Source organism: Mesocricetus auratus, unplaced genomic scaffold (assembly GCF_017639785.1).
Source record: "Mesocricetus auratus isolate SY011 unplaced genomic scaffold, BCM_Maur_2.0 Super-Scaffold_100015, whole genome shotgun sequence".
NCBI classification, from domain to species: domain Eukaryota; kingdom Metazoa; phylum Chordata; class Mammalia; order Rodentia; family Cricetidae; genus Mesocricetus; species Mesocricetus auratus.
In genome coordinates, this window is record NW_024429198.1 from 822,216 (window position 1) to 835,767 (window position 13,552).

At 38.5% G+C, this 13,552-nt stretch overlaps 1 protein-coding gene across 1 annotated transcript in view; it reads left to right on the forward strand.

Moving 5' to 3' along the window:
* Oxct1 (3-oxoacid CoA-transferase 1) overlaps positions 1-13,552 on the forward strand; it is a 127,598-nt gene that overhangs the window by 77,598 nt on the left and 36,448 nt on the right. The window lies entirely within an intron of this gene.

Sequence of the window (13,552 nt, forward strand, 5' to 3'; positions counted from 1 at the left end):
ATCCCACCTATCTTGCTTCTCTATTGGCCAACAGTACTTTATCATCCAATCAGACAAACATATACACAGAAGGACTTGCCCCATCATCTCTTTTCAGTCTAAATAAAAAGAAAGGTTTTAACTTTAACAAAGTCAAATTATATATAACAGAACAGTTATCAAATAAGAACTATAGTTACAATGTTTAGTCTATTAACATTTAGTAAGATTTAAAGAAAGTATTTTATTATCTATCCCATTTGTGTGAGTCTAAGGTCTTATATGTAGCTTACCTTTTATCATAACTAAGGAAAACTATAACTACCTGTCTTCAACTCCATCAAAGACCACAGAAGGATAATAGATAAACACTAGAACTGACAGAGACATCTCGCTACCTGAACAGTCACCTGAAATTCTGTAAATTGGGGTATCTATCTTCGGCCCATAGGCCACAGTGTCTCTGGCAGACTTCTCAGCAAAGCAGGAAGTTTCAAACTGTCCATCTGCATTGGCAGTCTGTCAGTCATTTTTCTGTGCACTGAAGAATGTCTGGCAGACTCTTCCATGAAGCACGAACCCTGTAAGGAGTTTTTCCATAAAATAGGAATGACATAATGATAGCTTCTTTATAGGCCTATTCGATGGTTTTTACTCTTTTGACTTTTTGAGGGGCTCACATCCTAGCTCCCAAATAAATCACAGATGGAGTCTTATTCTTAATTATGAATGTCTGGCTTTAGCGAGGCTTGTTTCTTACCAGTTTTTCTAAATTAACCCTGTAGCTTCGGCTTTGGGCCTTTTTTCTTCCTCTATTCCTGTATACCTTACTTTTATTTTTACTGGGTGGCTGGGAGGCTGCTTCCTGATGCCTCCTTCCCTTGTTCTCTCCTTGTTTTCCCTCTTCCTCGTTTCCTTTTCTACATATACACACTGCCTGCCAGCCCCACCTGTCCTTGATTCTGCCTTGCTATTGGTCATTCAGCTCTTTATCAAGACCATCAGGCGTTTTAGACAGGCAAGGAATCACAGCTTCACAGAGTTAAACAAATTCAGTATAAACAAAAGTCACACACCTTAAAATAATATTCCCCAACATAGGCCTATATAAAGGAAAAAGAAGCTATGGAGTAAACTTCACAGAGCTTGACTCACAGTGCGTGACAAGCTAAGAAGATCATCCCAGTAGAGAGGTTGGAATCCTGACAGTGAAGGCATCAGCATTGGCTCCCGTGAGGAGGAGCAGAGAGCCTTCCTGTTTGTGTGCTGATCCACACCGTGGCTTGAAAGTTGAAAGTTGGTATGCACAGGGCTTTTGGGGGCAGTCTGTTCAGCAGGAGCCTCCCACAGATGAACCTAGGCATCTGTAAACAGAATCAACACCTGCAATTTGTTTCCATTATCCTTTAACGTAAGTGAGACTGGAAGTTTTTTACTGCAAGCTATACATTTTAGATTGCCATTTTAAGGAACTTTCCAATGTATGCCCTTTTTTTAAAAAATGTCTTCCTGAGATTGCCATGAATGATTAAAACAGCTGTATGTGTTGCTTTATAATTTTCATTATATAGTTTTGGAGCTCATGTGTTCCAAAGGAAAGGGCCTGATGAAATGTTGATGGGGAACTCTGGATCATCATGAAATGACATTTGATGATCTGGGACACTAAGCATGTAAAGTAATCTTTATTCTGGTCCCACAGTTTTGGTAACGTAGGTTGACATTTCACTTTTTGGTTTGGAAACTGACAGTCGCTTCTTGACCTCGTTGTATGTGACCTGCGGTACATATCGTTATCATCCGTGATCCATGGTAGTAAAGACCGTGACATTTAGTTTTGTGATCAGTGTGAGACTCAGATCTACCCCTTACAAGTGATACAGTCTGGAACATACATTTTCATTAGGAATGAGTGATGGAAAATTTAGAAAACACTGATGCCCTCCATGAGGGAGGCTATTATTGCCATCTTCATTAACACTGTGCCACACAATATTAAAGAGATTATCTGCCTAAAACTTAACTGACTCAACCAAGACATTCCCACAGGAACCAGTAGGACCTGTTAAGCCTAGGTTTATATTCAAAGTCCAAACTTTAAATGCTTTTGGATGCATTTCTTGCTTTTGTTGGTTTTAGATAAGATGTATTCTAACCTCTGTGCAATTTTAGTAAGCAATCTATTTCTGTATGTCTCAAAGATTTATGTTGATTTATAAAGATTAGATACATTTTTATTACAAAATCTGACAGTCAAGAAGCTGGAAAGTTGAGCTTTATTACATCATTTTTCATTGACTTTATCTTTCCACTAAGTGTAATAATCTTTCATTGGCTGTATAAGTCTTGAGCTCTCTGTACCAAGGCATCTGCATCAATCATTGATGTGTCAGAATATAATAAATGCTGAGACCTTAAGACAAGAAAATGGTGTGGATGCTGTTTGTCTCATCCTTTAATATCTTCTTAGTATGCAGCGTTGCTCTCATGTACACAGATTTTTAACAGTTCTGCTCTGAGTATCCAAAAATGGAAAATTTGACAACAGTAGTTCACTCTCTCCTAGTCCCTGATCAGCATGATGATGGTGAAATCCCAGAGGAGCTAAGAAAATGTGGAAAGATATGCAGCTGATGGGATCTACATTAGGGTCTGCTCTCGTGCCTTCCTAATGGTTATTTTTGGAAAACAGCTGGCACAGATTATTGACTTCTGAAGGGACACAGATGTGGATCATCATCTAGGAGAGCTGGTTGTTGAAAGCATAAAATAGCTGCCCGGAGAGCCGGGCTGCCCTTCGTGAGCCGTACTAGACACAGAGGCCCTCGCGTTGCATGTGGAGACAGGAACATTCTTAAGGCAGCCGAAAAATGGGCATTTTGATACTTGCTTTCCCTCCTATTTTTCAGTCTTTGTGCTTTTGAGAAACAGAGACCTAAATTAATATTGAACGTATATATGCACTTTCTGTGCCAATTAGAAACTCAGAGTTTGAGTAATTTATGAGAGCACACACAATGCAATGTGATTGCAGTGGCCCAAAGCTGAGGGTGGGTTTCTTGATCGTACTCTTCTTTCTGAGGCAGGGTCTCTCAGTGAAACCAGAGCTTGCCATTCCCACTGGCCTAGCTTACCAACGTGCCTTGAGTATCCCATCTCTGTCTCCCCAGGGCTGGGATTACAGACAGGCCACTACACTCAGATGGCCCTAGGTGATGCTGAGGGTCTGAGCTCTGATCCTGACATTTGTATGATTAGTGCTTTATCCATCCAGTCATCATGCCAGACCTTTAACTTATTTATTATGGTTCTTTACTTGGATACCCAGCTTGTTTATGCAAAGATAATTTTATCTGGAAAATAATATGTTGAAAAACAAATGTCCCTTACTCACATTCAGTATTAGGTTATTGCCCCTCTAGAAGTACTTTTAAGAATTTGATCAAATACTTTGTGTCTCTTCTAGTGGGAGAAGGCAAACTCCTTGCATAGAGGAAAATCTACTCCTTCCCTCCCTCCCTCCCTCCTTCCCTCCATCTCTCTCTCTCTCTCAAGTTCACTCTTCTCCCTCTTCTTTTTGTATAGAAAAACTGAGCAATGGCTGTGATGTTTGCAATAATATGTTTGGCTAATGATGCATTCCCGTGGCTGCAGCAGCCCCTTCTCATTAACCAGCCCACTTAAAAGGAGAAGAAACATTAGAAATGATAGACGAGACCTCCTAGACACCCATTATTAGTAATATGACAACTAACAGTGCTGCTGAGATGACTGAGCAGGGAATGAACCCGCAGGGCTGATGGCAGTGCGACCCTGCAGCTAAAGGCTAATGATCACTGAACACTGAATTTTATTAAATCACTGAATTGGATGTTTCCACTTGGTAAAATTATCACTTCCTACTTTATTCTTTTGGCTTAGAGACCATCTTGATCAACACTTTAAGTTTAGATCAAATGGTATTTATATGTGGAAACACATAGCTATAAAATTTCCACATTCATTGTCTCTGAAATAATCCTTTCAGATGTTGTTTTTTTTCATGTGAGGATTGTTTTATAGACGACAATTCTGTCATCCCATCTGCATTCTCTAATGTGCTGTTATAGAATGACAGAAAAAACCTGGATGGAGAGACATGAAGTGACTGAACCCATGTTTGAAAACTAGTTCTTAGCTATTCTGGTACTTGAGCTCATTCTCCAGACTGAGTCTGATGCTGATGCACTTAGCATCGTGGGAGGGAGAATTCAAGGTATTCTCTCTATGCACAGAACCCTCAGCCTTCTTTTTAAGTACATTTGAGAAGTATCTCGCTATCTCTGAAGTCACTTAACCTTTCTAGATGAAACTCTTTATTTAATTGATTTCACTGGAGCATCCTAAAAAATAGTTTCTTATTTTTGCTTTATGAGTGTTGGCCCGGATGTTGTCTGTGCACTATGTGTGTGTGATGTCAGGGGCTGAAGAGAGCATCAGATCCCCTGGAACTGTAGTTACAGGGAGTTGCTAGTAGCCATGTGTGTGCTGGAGACCAAACCTAGATCCACTGAAGAGCAGCCAATGCTCTTAACTTCTGAACCCTCTCCAGGCCTGCAGCACTTTCCTTTTTGTGTTATGCATTTTATTAGCAGCGATGAGAGAGTTGTGAGCAGCACCAATGTGGCCCTCTACCTTACAGAGTGTTGTTTCTAGGACGGAGATAAGAAAGAGGAAGTCGTGCTGTCTGTGTGCCCCCAGCACCAAGTTTTACATGTGATCACTAGGAAGATTTTGTGTCCCCAGCACCAAGTATTACATGTGATCACTAGGAGTTTGTGACAATCTCCTTGACCAGAAGCACAGCACCATCCATCATGTACGAGAGATTACCTAGATCATTTCAATCTACTCATGTCTCATTTTATTTTCATTACATTTACATTTCATTTCATCGCATTATTTTTGTATTAGTTATCTTCAAGTAGATTTCCTCATGCCTGTTATCTTTTCGTCTTTACTTCATATAATTTCTAACATGCTGTGAGTGATTAATAATGATTAAACATTTTATTTTAATGAAACAATTCAGAATTTTAACTTTTAGTATGTCATTTGACTTTTTTCTTTTTAACATTTTTTATATTTTTTTAAGTTTAAATCAGAAACAAGCTTGCTTCACATGTCAATCTCAGCTCCCTCTCCCTCCCTTCCTCCTCCTCCCCCAGCCCCTCACCAACCCCCACTCTGCTCCCCTGGGAGGGTGAGGCCCTCCATGGGGGATCTCCAGAGTCTGTCATGTCATCCCAGGCAGGGTCTAGATCCTCCCCCATGTGTCCAGGCTAAGAGAGCATCCCTCCATGTGGAATGGGCTCCCAAAGTCCATTTGTATGCCTGGGATAAATACTGATATACTACCCAAGGCCCCATAAATTGCCAAGGTCTCCTCACTAACACCAAAATTTAGGGGGTCTGGATCAGCCACCACCCCCTCCCTGTTCAGGTCATTAGTTTCTGTGGATTTCACCAGCCCGGTCTTGACCCCTTTGCTCTTTTAAAAGAATTTTTTCATACAATATATTTTGATTGTATTCTTTCCCCTCCCCCAACTCTTCTATTTCCTTACCCACATAACTTCTCTCTCTCTCTCTCTCTCTCTCTCTCTCTCTCTCTCTCTCTCTCTCTCTCTCTCTCTCTCTCTCTCTCTCTCTCTCTCTCTCTCTCTCTCCAAAAAGCAAACAACAAAAAATCAAAAGAAACAAAAATCCCAGTAATCCAAAAAATACCAAAAACAAAAAGTGTAAAAAAAAATGGAATCTGCTTTGTGTTGGTTGTGTTGGAAAAACTCGCCCTGGTCATGGGGCCTCTCCTGAGTGTGGTTGATATACCCAGTGTTACTACATTAGAGAAAACTGATTTTTCCAGCAGACTATCTATTGGAAATGCTTCTAGGTTAGCAGTAGGACTTTGTGTTCATCTTCTATGCTCTGTGCTGGAATTTTGTCTGTTTGAAACTGTGCAGATCTTCGGATGTTCTGAGTTCATATATGTGTCAGTTCTCTTGTGTCTGGAAGATGCTGTTTCTTTGATATTATTGACTATATCTGGCACTTATAATTTTTCCACATCCTCTTCGGCATAGATTCCTGAGCCTTGAGGGGAGGAGTTTGGTAAAGACATTTTATTTAGAACTGAGTGCTCCAAAGTGTCTCACGCTGTATAGTGTCTAGTTGTGGGCCTCTGTATTAATTACTGTCTAACGTAAGAATAAGCTTTTGTGATGATAGTTGAGTTGTGCTCTGGCTTTTAGGTGTAGCAGCATGTATTAGGAGCTTTGTTCCTTTAGCAGAATAACAGTAGTGGACTTTCCCTTAGGGCCCCTGACCCATCTAGCCTCGGGCTCCTGGACACTTTAGCAGTGTCAGGATGGGTTCAATCTCATGGTGTGAGCCTTAAATCCAGTCTGAAAGTGGCTGCTTGCTTCCATAATATTTTTTTAAAATACTATGGTATCCAAAAAAGTCTGTATTGTTCATGTGATCACTTGGAACTCGAACAAGTCTTCGAAATATTTAACAACACTTCTACTATCGAGAACTATTAATGAAAAAGATTATGTATATTTAGATTATCCAAATTAAGCTAGGCAAGTACCAATTTCCAAAGAGAGTTTTGGGTGAAATACCCGGTTCCTATTTTTCTTGCGATTGTACCTGCATAGAGCATAAGCCTTGGCTCCTTATACCAGTTTTTGACATGTTTTAGCTCTCCTTTGTCTGTTTGGCTTATTACAATGCAGAACATTTCCAAGTAACCAGAAACTGAAAACTTAATCTATAGATAATACAGAATAGCTGCCTTGAAAATACAGCATTTGTACCTTTGTCTTTTTTTCCCTCTTTGCCCAAACTTTACTGGAAGTGGACCCTGGTGCTGACAGATTTTGTAAGCTAACATATTACCGCCCAGAACACAACTGCTGCTCAAAGCTGGGTATTGTTTTGGGGGAAATCTAATTTCCCTAGGTCACAGCTTTCAGCCTGGTGAAAGGAACATGGTTTGTTTATAAGGACAGTGGAAAGTTTTGTAATTTGCATCCTGAAGAATCTACCTTTATTTTTAGAAATTGCCCAAGCTGAAGTGATGTAGGACGTTTACAGGCTTACTGTCTGCCTCTTAACTAAATTAATTAACACCATCCAACGGATTAGGAACAATAGGAAAGAAAAATAATGCAATAAGTTCAACATAATGGTTAAGAGAGGAAACATCTTCTGTGGTGATTCAATTACTTCTCTCTGGAAGTGGAAAAGAGGTTTCATCCATTCTTTTTTTCTCTGACTTGTTTCATAACTTTAGGTAATTTAGTTAACTTTTCCATGTTTTCATTTTTAATAAAAGTGTATAAGTACCCCAAGTCCGTTCATTCGTTCTATCTATCTATCTATCTATCTATCTATCTATCTATCTATCTATCTATCTATCTAATCTATCTTTATGTTTACAATTACAACATTTCCTTCTTCCCTGATAAGGAATTACCTTCATAAAATGAAATTTATTGAATGATGTACAATATGAACAAAGATCATAACAATAAAAAGAAATCATGATAACAAAGGAAACCATTCATTGTACAACAGAGATCCAGTTGCACTCATAAATTTTTAAATACTGATCATGTGATTTATGTTAGATGGTCTTGATTACTATGTTTGGCTTAATAAAGGCTTCTTATAAATTTAAGATACTTATCATTAGGATAGGCTGATCAAAAGGACAATGTTTGGATGGCAAAATTTATTATTACAAAAAGAAAAGAAAAAGAAATAAAAACCAAACCTAGAGCCTATATATGCAATTTCCATAATTATCTTTATTTTAAAATAGTGGTAGCCACTCTATTGTTACATGTTGAGTTCTGCAAAGGAATAAACCCTACCTATTCCCAGAGAACGAATTTATCTTACTAGAAAGCATAGACTAATTGTCATAAGTTTACTTACTCTTAGCATCAGATTTTCTAAAGCCCCTAGAAGAGCCATTGGATTGGGAGAGGGGGTTGAGCACCAAATCTGTTTTATTTTCATCATGATGGAAAAACACCCAGCCTCCTAGAGTGGGAAATTTGACCATCAAATCTCTGTTTCATTTTCAGTTTGATAGAAAAACAAACAGCCACAGGAGCAAATAATGAGTGGAACTTTATTTTTCAAGAAATTAAAAAATAGAATAATTCTAGATATACAGGAAAGTACCAGAGATAGAATAGAGTTTCTCTCATTATTACAATCCTGTCCTACTATGGCTTGTGCTGTATCTGTCAGCACTGAGAAACATACATTGACACATTTCTGTTACATAAATATAGTCTGTGTGGATTCCATGTCCCCCCCCCTCCATTAATGTCCTCTTTCTGTTCAAGGTACAGTTCAGGGATATTGTATTTTTTTTCTTATACAATTTTAATAGACTGATCAGGAGCCATAAATACCCCAGAATGTTTATTGATTATTCTCTACTCTTATCTGGTCCATAACAGTTTCTGCCATTCCTCATTTTTCATGACTTTGCCTGTCTTGACAAGCATTGACCAGGTGACCGTAGAATGTCCCCCAGTAAGTCTTTGTCTGCTGATTTTCTCTTAGGGGGTGTGGGTTTGGGAAAGTTTGATTAATGAGTGCTAAATTACAGTTAGATTGGAGTGAGAAGTTCTTGTGCTATTTATGGAACCATGACTCTATATAGCAATATTATACTACATACACAGAAAGGAAATTTAAGGTTTTTGTTCTAAAAAGATAAATGTTTGAGAAGACAGATAGGCTGAAACTGACTTAAAAATTATATGATATGTACATGTTTTAAAATATCACATTCTTCCTTTGATATATATAACTTTATTGTGTTTAGTTTTGTTTGGTCTCAGGGTCTTGCTACATAGTCCTCACTTGTCCTCAAACTTACAGTCATCCTCTGCCTGTCTCCCAAGTGCTGAGATTATAGTCATGTGCTACCATACCCAGATTACTTTAACTGGTAAAAGAAACAGTAATAGATAGGTAAAAATGTCCTCGGATTTAGAAGCGAATGGCATCACATGGTGCACTCTATTCTTTGTCACTTGGTTTTCTGGGTTTGTTCACAATTAAATACTATTTTTCCTTTTCTCTAGAATAGTGCTTTATTCTCTGAAAGCAGTTCAATCTGTTTAGCACTTTTCGAAGGTCATGACGAAGTGCTGCCTTTTGAAAGGAAAGTGTAATAGTGAGAAAGACATAACACTGGCCCTTTAAAATGCTTGGAATTTCCTGATGGGAACATCACTTGCTAATGGCAAGTCCCTTCTATCTATGGCTGAGATTAGGGTTAGGTGACTTAGGGTCTCCAAGCCATGGTTAGATGGACACTAGTTTAATGGAACTGTCATTATAGTCCCTCTGGAGGGCAGACTAGGGCTAGAGATCCAGTTCAACCACCAATGCCAATGATTTAATCAATAATGCATATATAGACTTGTAGGAAAGATGATGAGTTCGGAGATTTATGGATACAGAATACAGTCATGAGGGAAGTATACCCAACACAGAGGCCCTGCACTCCATGTGCCATGCCTTGCCCTAGGTATCTCTTTTACTCAGTTGGTCTTTGGATGTGTCCTTTGTCACAAACAGTCGGAAGTTAGATGCCTTCCAGGATTCAGTAACCTGTTTTAGCCAGTGACTAAACCTGAAAGGGGGTTGTAGGAGCTGCTGACTTGGTAGGTGGGTGATCAGAAATGTTAAGAGTTAATATTTGCAGTTGTCTTTTGAGGTATGAGAAGGTCATTTTTGTAGGACTAAGTCCTTTCCCTAACTCCAGATGTTTGAAGTCAGAATTGTATTGAATTAGAAAGCACACAGCTGGTATTAGGAGAAATGGAGAATTTTTTTCTCTGAAGAAAATTTTTACACATTTATTGTCAGAACTATTGAGTATTAACAGGAAGTTTTGTATACATTTTTTTACAATTCTAGAGAGAAAATGTTTCTTCTTTCTTATTTATTTATATTTGATTCATTCGATACAATATGGTGCTACTTATTTTCTTTCTTTAAGTGTCCTAGCTATCCTCACTGAGAAATGTTTCATTTTGACTCACACTTAGATCTCTTTATGACACTCCCATTTTTATCATTTTTCACTGAGTGTTTCCCACAAAAGATGCTCATCTCACTGCAAAGTAATTCTTTCTTCAAGTGGTCTGCTTTCTCTTACTGAAAAGGTGGCATGTAGAAACCAAGATGTGGGTGCTAGCTGTACTTGCTGCTGTGAGATTGTCACTGTCCCTAGCTTTTCAATCCACAGTGTGGATCCCCACCGTGTCACATAAAGAGTTCTGAAGAATGAAAACAACTTTCCATTTTCAACCTAGTCACTGAGGAAAAAAAAAGAACAAAACAAAACACAACTACTCCCCCACAATGTCAGTGTCTCCAATTTCAAAGCAATCCTTTGAACCAGTCTTGGTATTTGAGAAGATTCTTATTGCCATCTCATTCTGTCTGATTTAAAGAAGAGCCAGTTTGTTTATAGCAGCAATCTTGGTTCCAAATTCTACAAATGAGACTTGATTTCCAAAAGTGGCCATTGCCTGTGATGTCAGGGCCCCTGGCTCTTCCTACGTTAAGTCAGGTCTTCGTATTTCTAGTATTCCAGAAGGGTCATAGTTGCGGTCCTTCTGTGGAACTCCAGGAGCTCATGCTTCTCACTGTGAGTCTGCAGGCAGTGGTACTTAGGAGGACTGTGGTTCCCCAAGTCCCAGAAATGGGGCGTTCTCAGTCGTCAGAGTTTTAGACCTGTCTCTCACAGAATAAGAGTCACAACTGAAATAAAAAGCAAGGCTTTCTAACTAAACCATCGTGAGACCACTTTGCCATTTTTGTTCCTGACCAACCACTCCCAACTGGTTCTTCACAGTTCTCAGACTGGGCATCAGCTGAGGTTTAAACAGAGTACTTATAATTAATGTAGACTCCAAATGGTTTTGTACTCTTTCATCCAAACCTTTACTTGCTCAATAGAGAACCCACATTTGGTGTCTACAACATGCTCTTTCATAATGTCTCTTAGTGGGCTTTAAAAAAACCCTTTTAGATTATCTTCTGCCCTATTTTTTATCCTTTCTGCTGTGGATAAAAACTCCATTGCTCGCTTCACTGTATTCCTCAGTAATATTCTTTCAGTCACCGTGCCTCTTACTGTAGACGTCCCATCCAGCTGTCAGAAATGGCAGTGTAATTACAGTACTTCTGTGATGTGCTCTTCAGAGCTTTGCAGATGGTGGGAGGTGATGGGGAGGCAACTGTGCCTCTGCCCTGCTTCAGCTTCTCAATCAGAAAAGACAGTTTCTGAGACTGGGCTATTTCAGATTGCAAAGGACAGCCATAATTTGTATCCCATGTCAATGGATTGTAAAAGAGACCGATGTTTCCTCGTATGTGCACACCTATAAAAATGATTATTTTTGTTTTGGCTGTTGTTGTTGGGATTATCCAGGGACTTCCTAAAAGTGACATAAGCCTTTGAAGTAGCTGTGTGTTGATGAATGAGGCCTTTTATTAACGTCTACACCCTCACCCCACTAGAATGTATAGTTGAACCCAGCACACAGACTCTCTGTGTTTGTATATCATACTTAGTAGTGTGTGGGTGATCTCATATGATTCCAGCGCATTCCCCCTTGGTGATCCAATGGAAAGAAAATTAATTTTAAATATGGTGCTGACACCTATTTTTGTTTCTGTTTAATGAATTGCTCTAGAACTTATTTATTTTATCACAGCACTTAATCATTCTAAACAGAACCACCTCATAATCTATTCTGAAACCCTTGCTCAAGTTCCTCCCACTGATGCCTTTGAAGACGGCCAAGCAAAGAAGGTGAACATAAGGCTGCTCAAGTGATGTTTATTTCCACCTCTGCCATGTTATGATTAGACTCAATGAAAACTGAAGCCACAGATTTAAGAAGAGCTAGAAATAACAGATTTTTTTCTCTGACTGTCCATATTATTAGTCCAGAGAATACATCAGATGGCTCATCTATGAATTCATGACAAAGAAGTTAACCTCTATAATGAACTTCTTTTGAAATGGCATCAACAAAAGAAACATTGTCTCACATCCATAGTACCCTAGAAAAAGAAGATACATTGTTTCATAGTTCATTTGAGATGGGCTAATTAACTCCCTATAGTCAGCTGTGTTTAATGGCTTTGATATAATTGATGACAGTCAATGTTAGATGTATTGCGATTTTGTTCACTGGGGTTGGTGTTTCATAAGAATGTTGTAGAATGACTCTTGAATGGTATTTACTCTTTCATGGTATAAGAGATTTTATTGTTGTTAATAATAGAAGTGAAACTCCCTTTTCATATGTGAAGTTAATTGATTTCTTTAGGAATCAAGTCTATTACATTTTTGACATGTTCGAGCTGACATAGCCAGTTGTTATGGATTATCTTATAATAAATCAGTGCAGATTCTGATCGCGGTTTTAAAAGACATCTTTCATTTACAGTAGTAATTGTTTATTCAGGCTCACCTGAAACAATCAGTATTTTAAAGAAACATGTAGTTTTGCCTCTATAGTTTCTGTTATAAAGTGATATAAACAGTTTCTATAGAGAATAAATTTTCAGAAATCCGGCCTAGAACTAGAAAATGTATGTGGTTTTAAAACTTTCTGTGTAACTGTCAAGGCTATTTTAGAGTTGGTACATGGTACTTGTTCTATAGTTCTACCAATTATAGTAGAATTTAGTCCTTGTACTTCTAGGGGGAATAAAGTTTGCTCTTTGTGAATATTTGAAAGAAAATAGTGTTAAGGCTTTAGAGTTTGCATTGTTGGTCTTAGTCAATCCCAGGAAAAAGGAGGACATCCAGGAGCTCTAAGGTGTTCAAAGAATTCTGTATTCCTAGAGATAGGTGAGAATACCCAAAAAAACGGGAAGTAGAGGCTTAAGTCATGGCCACGGCTTGGGTTGTCAAGTTTCTTAAGTTCTTTTCTATGGTTACCTTGTAAATGACATTTTCTTCCTTTGAAAAATAAGCAACACATTCAATATATTTTGTATTTTTATGAAATAACACTTACTTAGCAGTCTGCCCTGAGGAGGATAAAAAAGATTTATTATATTGAAGAATTATGATCCGTTATTGGGGTCAATTTCAGAGTACCGTTATTCTCTACTTTGCCTTTACTGAAGGAATTGTTGAACATGAACTTTGTTGTGCCTGAAGTGAGATTTCAATTTCACATGTTGCTTTAGTCAATCTCTTAGGGGTCCAGTTCTTTCTCTTAATTGGTGTGCTTACCCATTATTCTCCATGCCCTAGGGAGCAATGAGAACATCCTGGATGTCTTCATCTCCAGCTACTGTGTTTATATAAGGCGAAAACTAAAACTTGTAAGGCAACAATGGTGGGAATTCAGGTGGTCTAATGTGTGTATGTGTGTGTGTGTGTGTGTGTGTGTGTGTGTGAGAGAGAGAGAGAGAGAGAGAGAGAGAGAGAGAGAGAGAGAGAGAGAGAGAGAGAGAGAGATTTG